Source organism: Myotis yumanensis, unplaced genomic scaffold (genome assembly GCF_028538775.1).
Source record: "Myotis yumanensis isolate MYYU_CA2020_CCGP unplaced genomic scaffold, mMyoYum1.0.hap1 SCAF_16, whole genome shotgun sequence".
Lineage (NCBI taxonomy): Eukaryota > Metazoa > Chordata > Mammalia > Chiroptera > Vespertilionidae > Myotis > Myotis yumanensis.
Window position 1 is genome coordinate 1,687,756 of NW_027223767.1, and position 15,326 is coordinate 1,703,081.

Consider the following 15,326-nt stretch of genomic DNA (forward strand, 5'->3'; position numbering starts at 1 on the left):
CACAGCCAGCGCGTGGCACCCTGGACCTGCAGGGAAATTAGAGTCAGAGGAGGGGGGCAGCCAGGGTGGGAAGGGGAAGGGAAAGGGTAGGCACCCAGGAAGAATGGCGCAAAGCACCAGGCTAGTCTAGAGGGAAAAAGACTGCGGGCAGAGGCTACAGGAAGCAGAGGGGCAGCAGGAGGCAGCCCCGAGCAGTGGCAGCAGCATGCTGCCAACCCGAGTGCTTTGCCCAGAGGCAGGAGGCACTGCTTCTAGAGGCTACGGCAGGGCTCCTGAGCAGGCTGTGTGTGGATGAACGGATCTGTGCCTCCAGCCCCTCTGCTCTTCCTGCTGCACTGGCTCTGAGCAGCCCTCTCCTTCAGGTGTCCACGCCCCGGAGATGTGCCCCACTCCCACAGCCACACGCAGCAGAGCGCCCGCAGGCCCACATCTAGCAGCCTCCTCAGCAGGTCCATCCGAATGCAGCAGCTCCGCCTGCGGGCGGCCGGGCGGCTGCTCCCAGCCAGCGAGGGGAGGCCCCCTGGCTAAAGGCCTGCACTGTCACCTGTCCCTGTCACAGTAAGGGCTGCAGCACAGACTCGCGGGAAAGAAAGTACTGAAGTTGCACTTTGGTATGGCCACAAGGGACACTGTCTTAGGAGGTTAATAGAGGAAATATTAAATCAATGAAATCTCATTTCCAAGTTCAGTTTAGCAGCAGAATCCATTAACCTTATACTCACCCTCTGTCTTCCTCTAAGAACACCGGGAAGAGGCTCAAAGGCAGGGTAACTTATCCTCAGGGCAATGCGTTCTATGCACTTACTGAGACTGAGTCTTCAAGCTAAAAGATATATACTTATTTTGATTATGAAGAACCAACCCCCAAAGAATGCTTCTTTCTTTTCATTTTGCTTCAGATGCCACACAAACATAACTGAGGATGTCTGGCTCTGCTAAACACATGAGGGAAGTGAGGCTGACAAGGAGCTCAAATCAGTTCTTATCTTACTCTCCTCATAAAAACCATCCCAGCAATGGGAGCAAAGCTGTGTCTGATGCCCCTGGAACGGCAGCCACTCTGTGGGCTCCCTCGGTCCGCCCTGCCCAGGCCAGAGGAAGCAAAGTTCAAGCTCATCTCTCTGGCCAGGTGAACCGTCAAACCTGAAATAAATCCTGCGCCACAGAAGCACAGGCTCCGGGAAGCAACAAGGCAAATCTCCTACCAGCCACCCCAAGGGTGGATAAAGACCCAAACCCCAGTGACCCTGGTTGCAAAGGGCTGACCTCTCAGAGGTCTTGGTGATATGCTGATGGCTGGGGACAGGACAGGGCTGAGCAGGACAGGCCGTGCTAGGAAGGGCAGGGCAGGGCAGGGCAGGGCTGAGCAAGACTGGGCAGGACCTAGACAGAACTGTGCACAGCAGGGCAAGACTAGACAGGGCTGAGCAGGACTGGGCAGGGTAGGGCTGGACAGGGTAGGGTTGGGCAGGGCTGGGTAGGGTAGGGCTGAGCAGGGCTGGGCAGGTTAGGGGTGGGCAGGGTAGGGCTGGACAGGGTAGGGTTGGGCAGGGCTGGGCAGGGTAGGGTTGGGCAGGGGTTGGGCAGGGTAGGGGTGGGCAGGGCTGGGCAGGGTAGGGTTGGGCAGGGCTGGGCAGGGTAGGGCTGAGCAGGGCTAGGCAGGGTAGGGTTGGGCAGGGCTGGGCAGGGTAGGGGTGGGCAGGGCTGGGCAGGGTAGAGCAAGGCTGGGCAGGGAGAGACACAACTCCCATTAAACACTCAGGGCAAAAGAATGTGTCATCCGCATGCTGTTGCCATGACGTTTTCTCTACCCAGAAAAGGCTGCCTCCTGCTTGGTGCGGGCTGAGGGCCAGGATGCCTTGAAGCCTGGCCCTGACAGCAATGACAGCACTTTCTCAGACATGGTTTCTCTGCCTCTCGCCCCACCCCTCCCATGCAGTTTGAGATCCAAGGCAATCCTGGTGGGAGATGCCTCACGATCCAGCGGCTGGGTTTCTTGTCTGCTGCTTTCTATACTTTGGTGTTAAATACAGTGACTTCAGAAGCAGCCAGCACCAGAAGGCAAAGGAGTGATGGTTTTAGCATTTTACACTTAGCATCATCCTTTTGGTGAAAATGGAAAAAAAAAATCAGCCAAATTATCTACCTCTCCAGCTATCAGGGATGTTGGTAGGAGCCCAGAGATACTAGCATAAAGGAATGGCACCCGGGATAGCTTTGTACCACGTGTGGATGGGCAGAAAGCTCATCTGACATCATGCACCAATAATATGAGACAAACCCCTGGATTACTATACGCTAGTGAGGCAGGTTGGCATCTACCAGTCAGGCAGAAAGAAAAATCAACCCGACATGCTACAAAAAAACCATTACTGCCTATTGCTTCAGATTCCCGACATGCTTCACGAATGTCAACTGCAGCTGCTGCCCTTCCACTGAGGAGACGAGACAATGAATTCCCAAAACGCACCCTACTTTATAGGATGTCCTTTGCTATGACAGCTGTCCCGACTCCTCCCTCACCCCTCTTAAAAGGAAGGAAACTGGGCCAGAAGGAAGTACACAAATTACCATCTGACCAGTCTGCAGACAACTGGGAGGCAGTTTTATCTGTAACTTTAAGGCAAAATAAAACCCCAGGGTCCCCATGCCATTTGCTCAAGATTGGCAGGGCCTGAGACGTGCCGTGTACGGTCCCTGCAGCTGAGGAGAGGGAGAGGCTAAGACTCTGCCTTAAGAGGGCCATGTAATGGGCGCAGCAGCTGGGCAGGCAGCCCTGCAGCAGTGCAACCTGGGACAGAGGACACACGGCACTCTGAGTGGCTCTGATACCTGGGCCCTGGTGCCAAGGAGCTGGGAGGAAGTTAATGGCAACTCCGCCATATACATGTGACATGTCTCTTTAAGCAGAGCCCAAGGGACAAGAGAAGCCAGAATGAACCAGCCAGAGACTGTGTGACGTTCCAGAGGAGTCCCCTAAGCCTCTGCCCCTCATTCCCAGCTAGAGAGAGCAGCGGGGAAGGCATGACCCTGAGCAGTGGCTCCCAAACTCAGCTAGAATTAGCAGAAAGACTTTAAAAAATATTCTTGCCTGCCCGGCCGGGTGGCTAAATTGGTGGGAGCGTCATTCTATACACCAAAAAGGTTTTGAGTTCAATTCCTGGTCAGGGCACATACCTGGGCTGCAAGTTTGATCCCCAGCTGGGCGTGTACGGGAGACAACCGTATCGTTCCATGTTTCTCCCCCGCCCCCTTCCTCTCTCTCTCAAAATCAGTAAATATATCCTCGGGTGAGGATTTACAGTAAGAAGAAACTTCTTGCCCGCATCCATGCCATGCCTTCCAGTCAGAGCCTCTGAGGCCCAGGTGTTGACCTGCTCTCCCAGCTCCCCAGGTGGCTCAATGAACAGCCGGGGCTGAGAACCCTAACTTAGGGGGAAGGGCTGCCAGCACAGCCATTCAGCTGACATACACAGACTGCAGGGCTACCAAGTGCTGAATGCTGGGGACAAAGCAGAAGGCGAGGCAGACTTGGTCCCAGCCCTCCCGGAGCGCACTGCCCAGAGAGGGGCGGGGGCCCAGGGACCTGCTGTTCCGGGCCTGGTTCTGCTACGGACGACCCTGAGCTCCTGGACTATTTATTCCCTTTTCTTCACTGGGCCTCAGGTTTCTTGTCGGGGTGACAGCCTGAATGATCTCCAACTCCCACCCGTCCCCTCCAGCTCCCCCATTACACTCTGACAGGATGTTGGCCTATGCATACTTTTTCATGATTTTGTGGTAAAATCTATGTAACAAAAAATTTACCATTTAAAGGTAAGTGTCCAACTTCATTCTTTTGCATGTGAATATATAGCTTTTGCAGCACCATTTTGCTGAAAAGACTGTCCTTTCCCCTGAATGGTTTTGGCATTCTTGTGGAAAATCAATTGATTATGTATGGGAGGGTTTATTTCCAGGCGCTAGTCTATTCCATTGGTTTCTGTGTCTGTCCTTATGCCGGGACCACACTGTTTTGATTACTTTAGGATGGAAATCAGGAAGTATGATCCTTTAACTTTGTCCTTCTTTTTCAAGGTTAATTTGGTTATATATGAATTTTAGGATGGCTTTATTTCTGCAAAAAATGTTGGGATTTTGATTGGGACTACACTGCATCTACACTTTGGGTGGCAGTGTCATCTTAAAAACATGAAGTCTTCTAATCCGTGAGCATGGGCTGTCTTTCCATTTACTTACGTCTTCCTTACTTTCTTTCAGCAATGCTTTATAGTTTCCCATGTAAAAGGCTTTGCCTCCTTGATTAATTCCTAGGGATTTTATTCTTTTAGATGCTTTTATAAATAAAAATTTTTTTAAAAATTTAAAATTTTTATTGTTAAGAGTATTACAAATGCCCCCCTTTATTCCTCCCATTGCCTCCTTCCACCCGGTTCCTGCCATGCCCCAGGCCTTCACCACCCTATTGTCTGTGTCCATAGGTAATACATATATGCATACAATGCCCCCCTTCCCTCAGATTCCTCAGTCTGTTCCATGTTTCCATGCCTCTGGTTCTATTTTATTCATCAGTTTATTTTGTTCATTAGATTCCTTGTTCATTTATTTTCATTTTTAGATTCAATTATTGATAGATACGTATTTATTGCCATTTTATTGTTCATATTTTTTTATCTTTTTCTCCTCCTCCTTCTTCTTCCTCCTTTTTTTTTTTTAAATATGGAACATGTCATGAATTTGCATATCATCCTTGCGTGGGGGCCATGCTAATCTTCTCCGTATCGTTCCAATTTTAGTATATGTGCTGCTGAAGCGAGACCCTCCTCTTCTTAAAGAAGACCCTTCAACATGTCGTGCAATACTAGTTTGGTGGTGATGAACTCCTTTAGCCTTTTCTTATCTGTGAAGCTCTTTATCTGACCTTCAATTCTAAATGATGGCTTTGCTGGGTAGAGTAATCTTGGTTGTAGGTTCTTGCTTTTCATCACTTTGAATATTTCTTGCCACTTCCTACTAGCCTGCAAAGTTTCTGTTGAGAAATCAGCTGACAGTTGTATGGGCACTCCCTTGTAGGTAACTAACTGCTTTTCTCTTGCTGCTTTTAAGATTTTTTTCTTTGCCTTTAACCTTTGGCATTTTAATTATGATGTGTCTTGGTGTGGGCCTCTTTGCTTCCTGGACTTATAAGTCTATTTCTTTCACCAGGTAGGGGAAGTTTTCTTTCATTATTTCTTCAAAGAGGTTTTCAATCTCATTCTCTCTCTCTTCTCCTTCTGGAATGCCCATAATGTGAATGTTGGTACGCTTGAAGTTGTCCCAGAGGCTCCTTACACTATCTTCATATTTTTCGTTTTCATTTTATTTTTTTTGTTTGTTTTGGGTTTTTTTTGCTCTTTTGATTGGGTGTTTTTTGCTTCCTCATATTCCAAATGGTTGATTTTATTCTCAGAATTCTCTACTGTTGAGTCCCTGTAAATTATTCTTTATTTCAGTTAGTGTATGCTTAATTTCTGACTGGTCCTTTTTCATGTCTTTGAAATTCTCACTAAGATCCTTGAAAATCTCACAAAGCCCCTGGAAACTCTCACTAAGATCCTTATAACCATTGTTTTGAACTCTGTATCTAGTAGTTTGTTGGCTTCCATGTCATTTAGGTTTTTTTTCTGGAGATTTCTTCAGTTCTTTCATTTATTACACATTTCTTTGTCTCTACATTTTGGCTGCTTCCCTGTGTTTGTTTCTATGCATTAAATAGAGCTGGTACGTCTTTTGGAATCAGTAGAGTGGCCTTGTGTAGTAGGTGTCCTGTAGGGCCCAGTGGCTTAGCCTCCCCAGTCACCTGAGCTGGGCACTCTAGGTGTGCCCCTGTATGGGCTGTGTGCACAGTCTTGTTGTAGTTGAGCCTTGATTGCTGTTGGCATCACTGTGAGGAATTGACCTCCAGGCAAATTAGCTGTGAGAACCAATTGTGACTACAGTGGGAGAGCTGCTACGCAGGAGACACCCCTATGGAGCAGGACTTGCTTCAGTGGGGCTTTGGTGCTCACTGAGTCTGCCCCTTGAGTGTGTTGCTTGTGGATGTGTAGAGTTGTAATCTGGCATGGTCTGAAGCTGTCCACTGGGTGCACTGGCTCTGGGGCCTCCTGGGAGGTACAAAGGCAGCCACTGCCTGGGGCCACCCGGCAGGAGCTACAGAGCAATTTGCAGATGGCTGCTACTTGTATTGGGCTTAGAAGTGCCCAGGCGAGGCCAAGTTGTGAAGCAAGGCAGGCTGGTACTAGTGCCAGGTCTTGGGCCTCTTATTGATAGGTTTGGGGCATGCTGACCACTTACTTCTTGTTTGAGAGATTTTAGGCAAGTCTGAAGCCTTAGTCAAGATAGGCCAGTCACATAGAAAAGCCACTGCAAACAGCTTGGGTGGGGCTGCAAACTGGATGGGGAGGAGTCTCCGGGAATCACCAGGGCAGAGCGAACAGTGTGAGCCAGGCTTTTGGAAACTCAGATATGGCTGCCAGTCAGCTCTGCCACAGGGGAGGTTTCAGCATAGGAACAATGACCCCTGTGAGGTCCCCTGTCTTGGAGAAAGCCACCTCCCCCCTCTCCCCCCCCCCCCAGTATTCTTGCTCTAATGCCAGATAATCCAGTTCCTCCCCATATGTCACTGGATCCCCCAATGCCACTGCCCCAGTACTGGTACTCAGAGGGAGTGGGACAGTGTAAGTTCGTTCCTCTTTTAAGAGGAACTGCCTGGATCTCCAATAGCCTCTGTGTCACTTAGCCACAATCCCCACTGGTTTTTACAGCCCTAAGTTAGGGAGACTTCTCTTCCCAGCTCCTGGACCCTGGATTGGGGGTCTGGGACCTCCTTGCTGCTCACAGGAGGCTTCCACAGCTGAGATAGCCTTCCTGATTAAATACACTCCACACGTTCCGTTCTGCGCCTCTGCCCCTTCCTACTGGTCTTGATGTGCTTTTTTCTTTACTTTTCTAGTTATAGGACTTCCATTCAACCAGATTTCAGGTTCTGAATGATGGTCGTTCTGTATTTTAGTTGTAATTTTGATGTGGTTGTGGGAAGCGGTGAGTACCGTTCTCAATTTTGTTTTTAATTTCCTTTTTGAATTGTTCACTGTTAGTGTATAGAAACAGCTGATTTTTAGTGTCGAAAGAATACAAATTCTTTCAGCTTTGCTGGGTTTGTTAGGTCTAACAGATTTTTTTCATGCAATGTTTAGGGTTTTCTACACATAAGATCATGTCACCTACAAACAGGTAATTTTACTTCTTCCTTTCCCACTTGGATACCTTTTACTTCTTTTTCCTCGTTAATTGCTCTGGCTAGAACTTCCAATATATGTCAAATAAAAGCGATGAAAGTGGGCATCCTTGGGATTATGCATGCTTTTACAAAACCTGATCATCCAAAAGCAAACCAAGTTGAAGAGAAGACCCATTTGAGTACTCATTCCACAGAAAAGTAGGCTCTCTGCTGGAGGGTGAAACCATTGCCTGGGAGACTGTGTAAGCCTGAGGGCCTTCTCTGGGTGGAAAGTATTCACTCCAGCCCATCTGCCCATGCTGAGTTCCAGTCCTATCTCTTCTCCAGAGTCTCCTCAATACCTCCCCAAGGGATGCCTTCTGAGAAGCTCAGCACCTGGAAATATAGCCCATGCAGGGACTGAGCTTTCAAGACCCTGCGAATGCTATTCCGAGAGGTTCTTCCAGTCTTGCTGGCTTAATGAGCCATGAGTATATTCCATATCTAAATCTGAAGCTGCATGAAGGCAGGACATCATTTCCTCATGTGCGCCCGACCTTATGGTGACAAGAATCCTTTATAAATGAAATGATGAGTCTAAGTCCTTCTGAGGCCCTGGGATGGCAGGCACTGGGTATTTGGTGAGATCAGAACCAGGCTCCTAGCTGTCCCTCATTCTCCCTTTGGACTCAGAAGCAAGAGAAATGAGTATCATAATGCAAAGTATGAGCAGGAAGTTTGAACTCAGACTTTGGTAAGTCCTAGTTCTATTCTACCACTTATTGTGTGACCCCAGGGCAATAACTTGACCTCTCTGAGCCTTTCTGTCATCTGTAAAATGTGCTAATAATAGCACTTTTCTTACATAGTTGTTGTGAAGAGTAAACTAAATAACACATATAAAGCATTTGACAAAGTCTCTAACAGAGTAACATTCCTCCGAGGCTGTGGGCATCACTATAAGTTTTATTATTACTATCGCTCTTCTCAAAGGATTCTGTCAGCACTCCCCTCAGTGCCTATGCCTTAAGCATTCCTGTGTCACCACTGCCACCTACAGGTAAACAGCCATCCACAAACTATGCCCAGTGGATTCAATGCCCTTGGATCTTGCAAATGTCTCCAGCCTTTCTGATTTTTGGGTTTCTGGGCCAGGAAAGCTCCAAGCCCCGAGGAAGCACAAGGGCTCGCGTTCCAGAAGGAAGCCCCCAAGCCCCTTGGCCCACCTATAAGTGAAGAAACAGCCACGGCGCAATTTCCTGAAATCCAAACGTTAAAACTCCAAGAAGACTCTGAGACCATCTAAGTAAAGACGATTCCCCATGAGTTACTCAATACAGATGTCACATTCCTAGATCTCTGGAAATGGGTATGTGGGGGAGAGGGGCAAAGTGTGGCTGCTGGCTCCTCACAGCAACTTCTTGACCTGCAAGTGACCACTGAACCACTGATCTCAAGTCTTCAAAGAGACTCATTTCTTTCACACAAAAATGGAGAAGCAGAGGAAAAATGAAAACCAATGTTGGCCAACCATCTCATTCTATCTGGGCTGAGTTCTTCACATATGTTATCTTATTTAATCCTCTCTTCCCCTGCAGGCAGATCACACTCCTCCTAATAGGTGAAACCAAATGAAGCCCAGATTGCTGACCAGCAGTGCACAGCTGGCAGGTAGCAGCACTGCCAACCACATGAGCCAGGTCTTCCTGGTAGACCTGGCCTCAGACCCCAAAGTGCAAAGGAGACCCTGCCTCAGAGCAGACTGGCCCAGGGTTCCAGATGCAGTCTGCCTCCTGATCTGGCAGGTGAAGGCTACAGGCTCTGGGCAGGAAGCGTAAAGGAGGTGCCGATGAAGGGTCAGGTTAAATTAGCTGCTCAGTCAGCCTTTTCACCTTGTTCTTCATTTTATAATAAACTTCTGTTGTTGCTGTTAATCCTCACCTGAAGATATTTTTCCATAGATTTTTTAGAGAGAGTGGAAGGGAGGGGGAGAGACAGAGAGAAACATCAATATGAGAGAGACACATCGATTGGTTGCCTCTGGCACACGCCCTGACCAGAGCCAGGGACGGAGCCTGCAACTGAGGTACATGCCCTTGACTGGAATTGAACCTGGGACCCTTCAGTCCACGGGATGACGCTCTATCCACTGAGCCAAACTGACTAGGGCATCAATAAACTTTTAATATTTGAATAATTTTAGATTTACTGAAAGTTGCAAAGATTATATAAAGGGTCCCCATATGCCCTTCTCCTAGTTTCTATTAATGTCAATGTCTTACATAACCACTGTTCACTTGTCAAAACTAAAAAAATGAACATTGGCACAGCATGATTAACTAAACTCCAGACTTCATTCAGAATTTTCCAGTTTTTCTTCTAATGCACCTTTTGTCCAGAATACTACACTGCATTTAGTTTTCCCCCTTTTTATTTTATTTTTTAAATATATTTTTATTGATTTCAGAGAAGAAAGGGAGAGAAAGAGAGAGACAGAGAGAGACATCAATGAGAATCAATCACTCAGCTGCCCCCTGCTGGGATAGAGCCCGCAACCTGAGCATATGCCCTGATCAGGAATAGAACTGTGTCCTCCTGGCTCATAGGTCTACACTCAACCACTAAGCCAACGCGGCCTGTCTTCCCCCCTCTTTTTAATCTCCTATTTTCTTTAAAGACCAACAAACTCACAAAATCAGTACTGAGTTATTCTCCTGTCTAGAGCACTCAGTTCCAAAGGGCAGTGCTGTAGGAGCCACAGCTGCACACCAGGCCTAATTAGGACACCACATCCTCCCACTCCCCAAACAAAGGAGCCTTTCAGGCCAGCCAAACAACAGAGAAAATGTCAGCCTGCTGGCCACACAGGCTGAGGCTGCTGATCCAAGTGCTTTTTAAACTGGAATTCCCTTGAGGAGGATCAACAGATTCAAAATGCATTTGGGGTGTGTTCTCTACAAGCAGAGCCACTGTTTTGATATAGTCCCACCTTTGTACTTAATGGAATATCTTACCTGTGGAGTAAATGAGAGTGAGAGAGGAGTTGGGGGAAGGGCTGTGATGACAATGGGCAACCGGGGGTGTGGGAGATGGGCCCCTGCAGGAGCCAGGTCCAGGCCAGGAGAACGGTGCCAGCGGGTGATCCCAGCCTAGCGGTTGCTCTCTAACAGCCAGGCAGGTGGGCCAGTTGACTGGGAAGATAAAAGGTCCCCTGGGAGCTGGCGCTCAGGTTAGAGCTGCATTAAAGCACAGCAGATATGCTGCGGATTTCGCCTTTCCCCGGAGTGCCTCTTGGGGCTGTTCAGCTTGCTCTTGTGCACTGAGAGCAGAGACGAGGGGTGCCTGCAAATGCCCTGGGCACTGCCTCGCACCAGCCTGCCCAGCTGGGCCTGATTACAGAGACACATACTCAAAGGAGACTTGAATGCCAGTCCTTGGCAAGGGGAACAGGCAAGGTCATCCAAAGGCTTCCCAGTTCAATTTACACTTGAACGGAGAGGCCTCTCCCTACCAGGCACTGTGCTAGGTTGGGACAGAAAAATAAGCAAGATGGATCACCTCCCATAAGGAGGTCACCAGGCAGGAGACCTGCAAACAAGCAGCCAGTACACAATGTGGTGAGTGTTAGAACAGGCGTGAATAGAAAAAAGACGCACGGGCCAACAGATGACAGGGGAATAGTTCATCGTGCTGAAGAGGGAGGAGGGTCATGAAAACGAAGCCAAGGACCTGGTAAAGAGGGAGAGCAGGAATTTGGAGGAGTGGGGAGTCTCCCGGGCAGTAGGAACTGGCTGAGCGGAGATCGAAGGCCTGCCGGGCTGGGATGGAAAAGCTGGGCTGTGGGGAGGGAAGCAGGGCGAGGCGGCCAGCTGGGGAGCTGCTTTCATTTTCCATAAGGAGCCTGAGCTTTCTGCAGGAGCCAGTCGTGGGGGGGGGGGGGGGGGGGGGCTTCCCAACAGAAATGCAGATCCCGCTGGTACCGGCATGGGGGCTGCACTGGCGTGCAGTGCCTGCAGGCAGGAAGCAGGGGCAGGTTTATCCCAACTGCTCAGCGAAAGGGAGACAGGACAGCACTTGGTCAAAGGCCTGGTTTTGAATCTGATGCACTAGGGGTCAGTCTTGGGTCATTTGACCCTGGTCAAATTTCTTAATCTCTCTGGACTTCAGTAAAGTCATCTACAAAATGGGCAAAACAGTCGTACCAATGAACTAGTGAGATGAAACTCAATATGGGAACCTGGCACTCGGTGTGTGCCATAATGTGACCTACAATTCTAACACATGCATCACGTGACTGTCCCTCAGGAAGACTGACTTCCCGCGGGCAAGGAGGAAGGGCAGGTGACTGACTGCCTCCAGGCAGAGGCCGTCCTGGAGCCTGGGCAGACTGGACACGACCGGCTGTATTCTGACCGGCACCAGTCAGCCCACCGGATCGGCCAGGGACAGCAGGCGTCGGCAGGAGCCAGTCTAAAAAGGAAGGTCTTTCTGCTTCAAAGCATGATTACAAAATTCCAAGCCTGGAGAAAACCTCCCCAAGTTCCCCGGGCTCACCCCCGCTGCGCTCAGCAAAGCCACAGCGCTTTGGCTAACTCTGGCCAAGAGCTGCCCCCCAGAACCAGGGAAGAGAAACCTCCTGCTCCCACCTGGCCTCTGCAGCTTAGCGTCTGTGGGAGCAGGCAAAGCAACCCGTCGGAGTAAGGCTCAAATTTTGTGGTTTTCCAACCGGTCTTAGGAAGAATAGCAATTAATAATAAAAAATACCCAGGTTAGAACAACTAAGCTCAATTCTTATTTTTATTTATTTATTCCTTTTTTACTTTTCCAGCAGAGCTGTTTTAGATCCTGTCTTTGGTCACAAAGCAGCTGTGTCACATGTCTAACACATGGCTTTGCCAGGCAAGGGACACTTTACATCAGAGCAAGAGTCACAGACAGGCCTTTGTCCAAGTCTGGTGTCCCCTTCCTGGTAACTGAGGCCGTGCCTGTCTGGTCACCCTCAGGCAGTCAACCATTCAGGGCTACTCGCCGCCCTCCCACGCTGCCCCCTGGATGCTACTGAAGTGTTCTCTGAGTGTGGTAATAACAAAGAGAGTGGGAAACGTGTAGGGAGCCCAAAGGCTAGCCAGTTCTCTTAAAACATACTTCTTTGTATATTCTTACTTTTAAATTAACACATTTAAAAGAATAATACCCCCTGTGGGAAGGTTACAGTGAAACTTAGACAGGGCAAGGGTCTCAAGGTCTCCCTGGTTCTTACTGAGTGCTATTCTTGCTAAATGTTAAAATGTAGAACAGTATTTTGCAGATGCAGCTATAACTGGATGAGCTTGAACAGAAACTAACCTGACAAGAGGAAATCAACATGTAATTGACTAAATCGTGTATATCAGCAATGGCTAAGCCTCCTTTATGGAGACAGAGCTCGGGTGCATCAGTGGGCAGTGGCAGCTCATCAGGAGATTACTGGCCTGTGTCTCCACGGGACGGAGGGTGTGTTCTGTAGGGAACTCCTATTTGGTGATAAACTAACTATACACATACTTAGAATAGGTTCTGTATTTTTGGTAAAGAAAGTATGGGAAATAGAGATACATTTTTGTTGAAGGAAAAAATGTGTTTAGATAAAGAAGGATATAAAGGACATGTGCTTTATTAGTAAAGAACGAAAAAGGAATATAATTGTGTCATAAAATAAAATGATTGTTTCAAAATAAGGAGAGAAAAGATAGCACAAAAATGGAAAGATATATGTAAGTTACAGAAGGTCTGTGCACATTGCAGAAGGTTCATAGAGGGGGGATCTTAAGATGCATGTATATGAACTCTAACCGTTCTTAACCCTTTTATCACTTACGGACAATTATTGTCCTACTAATACTTTTATAAAAATGTTTCTACAAAGATGTTTCATCTTCAGAAAGGTGATGGAGAAGACTCTGACACTCTAAGGTACAAAATCCATGTGCAACTAAATTTAAAGGTAGTAACGCTTAGATGTTTAATGCCTGGTGACGTCACTCCCAATAAAGGTCCCAGATTTAGAAGAATACTTTTCCTTGTACAGGTATTACAATGACCACCATAGCAATATTAGACAATAGAACTGCTCTTAAGAACATTCTACCTAAGCAAGGTGGGGTTTGCTCTGTTGTTAATATCTCTTGTTGTACTTGGATAAAACACCTGATAAAGTAAAGTTAGAACTAAATATAATCCAGGCACAAGCCAAATGATTAAACACCCCAAATTTCCATCAACTGATGAATAAAAAAATATGACATATCCACACAATAGAATAGTATTTGGCAATAAAAAAGAATGAAATTCTGGTGTATGCTACAATATGGATGAACTTTGAAAACATTATGTCGCCTGGCCAGTATTGCTCAGTGGTTCAGTGTTGACTCCCTGGTACCATTCCTGGTCAGGGCACATGCCCGGGTTTCAGGCTCAATCCCAGTGTGTGTGTGTGTGTGTGTGTGTGTGTGTGTGCAAGAAACAGCAGATCGGATGTTTCTATGTCTCTCTCCCTTTTCCTTCTTCTTTCTCTAAAACCAATAAAAACATTTTTTTAAAAGAAAACATTATGTCAAGTGAAAAAAGCCAAACACAAAAGGACAAATACTTTATTATTGTACTTATATTAGATATATAGAATAGTCCAATTCATAGTGATAGTAAGCAGATGGGTGTTGCTGGGGGGTTGGGAGAGGGTGGGAGTTAGTTGAGTGGGTGCGGAGTTTCAGTTTGGGAAGATAAAAGATTCTGGAGGTGGATAATGGTGGTGGCTGCACAACATTTGAATATAATTAATGCGGCTGAACTGTACACTTAAAATGGCTAAAATGGTAAATTTTGTTACGTATATTTTGTCACAATATTATCTTTTTAATTTTACACTATTTTAAGTCGGAGAAAAAGACCACAGGTTGTATGATTCCATTTACAGGAAATGTCCAGAATAGGCAAATCTATAGGACAAAGTTGATTAGTGGCTGCCTGGGGTCAGGGGAAATGGGAAGTGATTGCTGATGGGTATAAGAAGATCAAAATGTTCTAATATTGATTGTGGTGATGGTTGCACAACTCTGTGAATATAATGAAAATCATTGAATTATACACTTTAACTGGGTGAATTGCATGGTATGTGAATTAGATCTCAATAAAGCTGCTAAAAGAGAGGGAAAGCCACACACATGTTTAATATAGTATCATTTAAAATTCTTAAAACTTCCCAAACTTATTAGAAACATTTTGTAATGGTGTAAAGAAAACAAGATACAAAATTGTTCTTTAAAAAAAGATGCAGCCAAGCTGGAATGGCTCAGTTGGTTGAGCATCATCCTGTGCACCAAAAGGTTGTGGGTTCGATCCCCAATCAGAAGGTAACTGATCCATGTTTCTCACATAGATGTTTCTCTCTCTCTCTCCCTTCACACCCCCCTCCCTCCCTTCTTTCCTCTCTCTAACCATGCCCTCAGGTGAGGATTAAGAAATAATAATAAGCCCTAACTGGTTTGGCTCAGTGGATAGAGCGTCGGCCTGCGGACTGAAAGGTCCCAGGTTCGATTCCGGTCAAGGGCATGTACCTTGGTTGCGGGCACATCCCCAGTAGGGAGTGTGCAGGAGGCAGCTGATCGATGTTTCTAACTCTCTATCCCTTTCCCTTCCTCTCTGTAAAAAAATCAATAAAATATATTTTTTTTAAAAAAGAAATCCTATATAATAAAGAGCTAATATGCAAATGATCATCACGCCCACACACCATCATGGCACAGACACTCAACACTAGGGAGAGAGGAAGGGGACCAGCCAGGCACAAATTAGCTCGCAAGAGAGGAATGGGGACCAGCTAGACTGCTGCCCAGGAGAGGGACAAGCTGCCCGCCCCACGGTCCCGGGCACCAGCGGCTGCGGCTGCGCCTGCAGCCCAGGAGAGGACAAGCTGCATGCCCTGCAGTCCCCAAGGTCCCGGGCGCCAATGGCTGCGCCTGCGCCTGCGGCCTCAGAAAGGGACAAACTGCCCACCCCGTGGTCCTGAGCGCCTGCGGCTGCAGCCCGGGCA

The 15,326-nt window shown here is 47.4% G+C and overlaps 1 protein-coding gene and 1 non-coding gene across 5 annotated transcripts in view; both read right to left on the reverse strand.

Annotated features, from left to right (window-relative positions):
* The window catches only part of TOM1L2 (target of myb1 like 2 membrane trafficking protein), a 139,832-nt gene that overhangs the window by 66,798 nt on the left and 57,708 nt on the right, over window positions 1-15,326 (reverse strand). The gene's annotated exons all lie outside the window — the stretch shown is intronic.
* On the reverse strand, window positions 4,714-4,816 carry LOC138995189 (U6 spliceosomal RNA). The gene has a single exon (XR_011468525.1). It is a non-coding gene; the product is annotated as a U6 spliceosomal RNA (small nuclear RNA).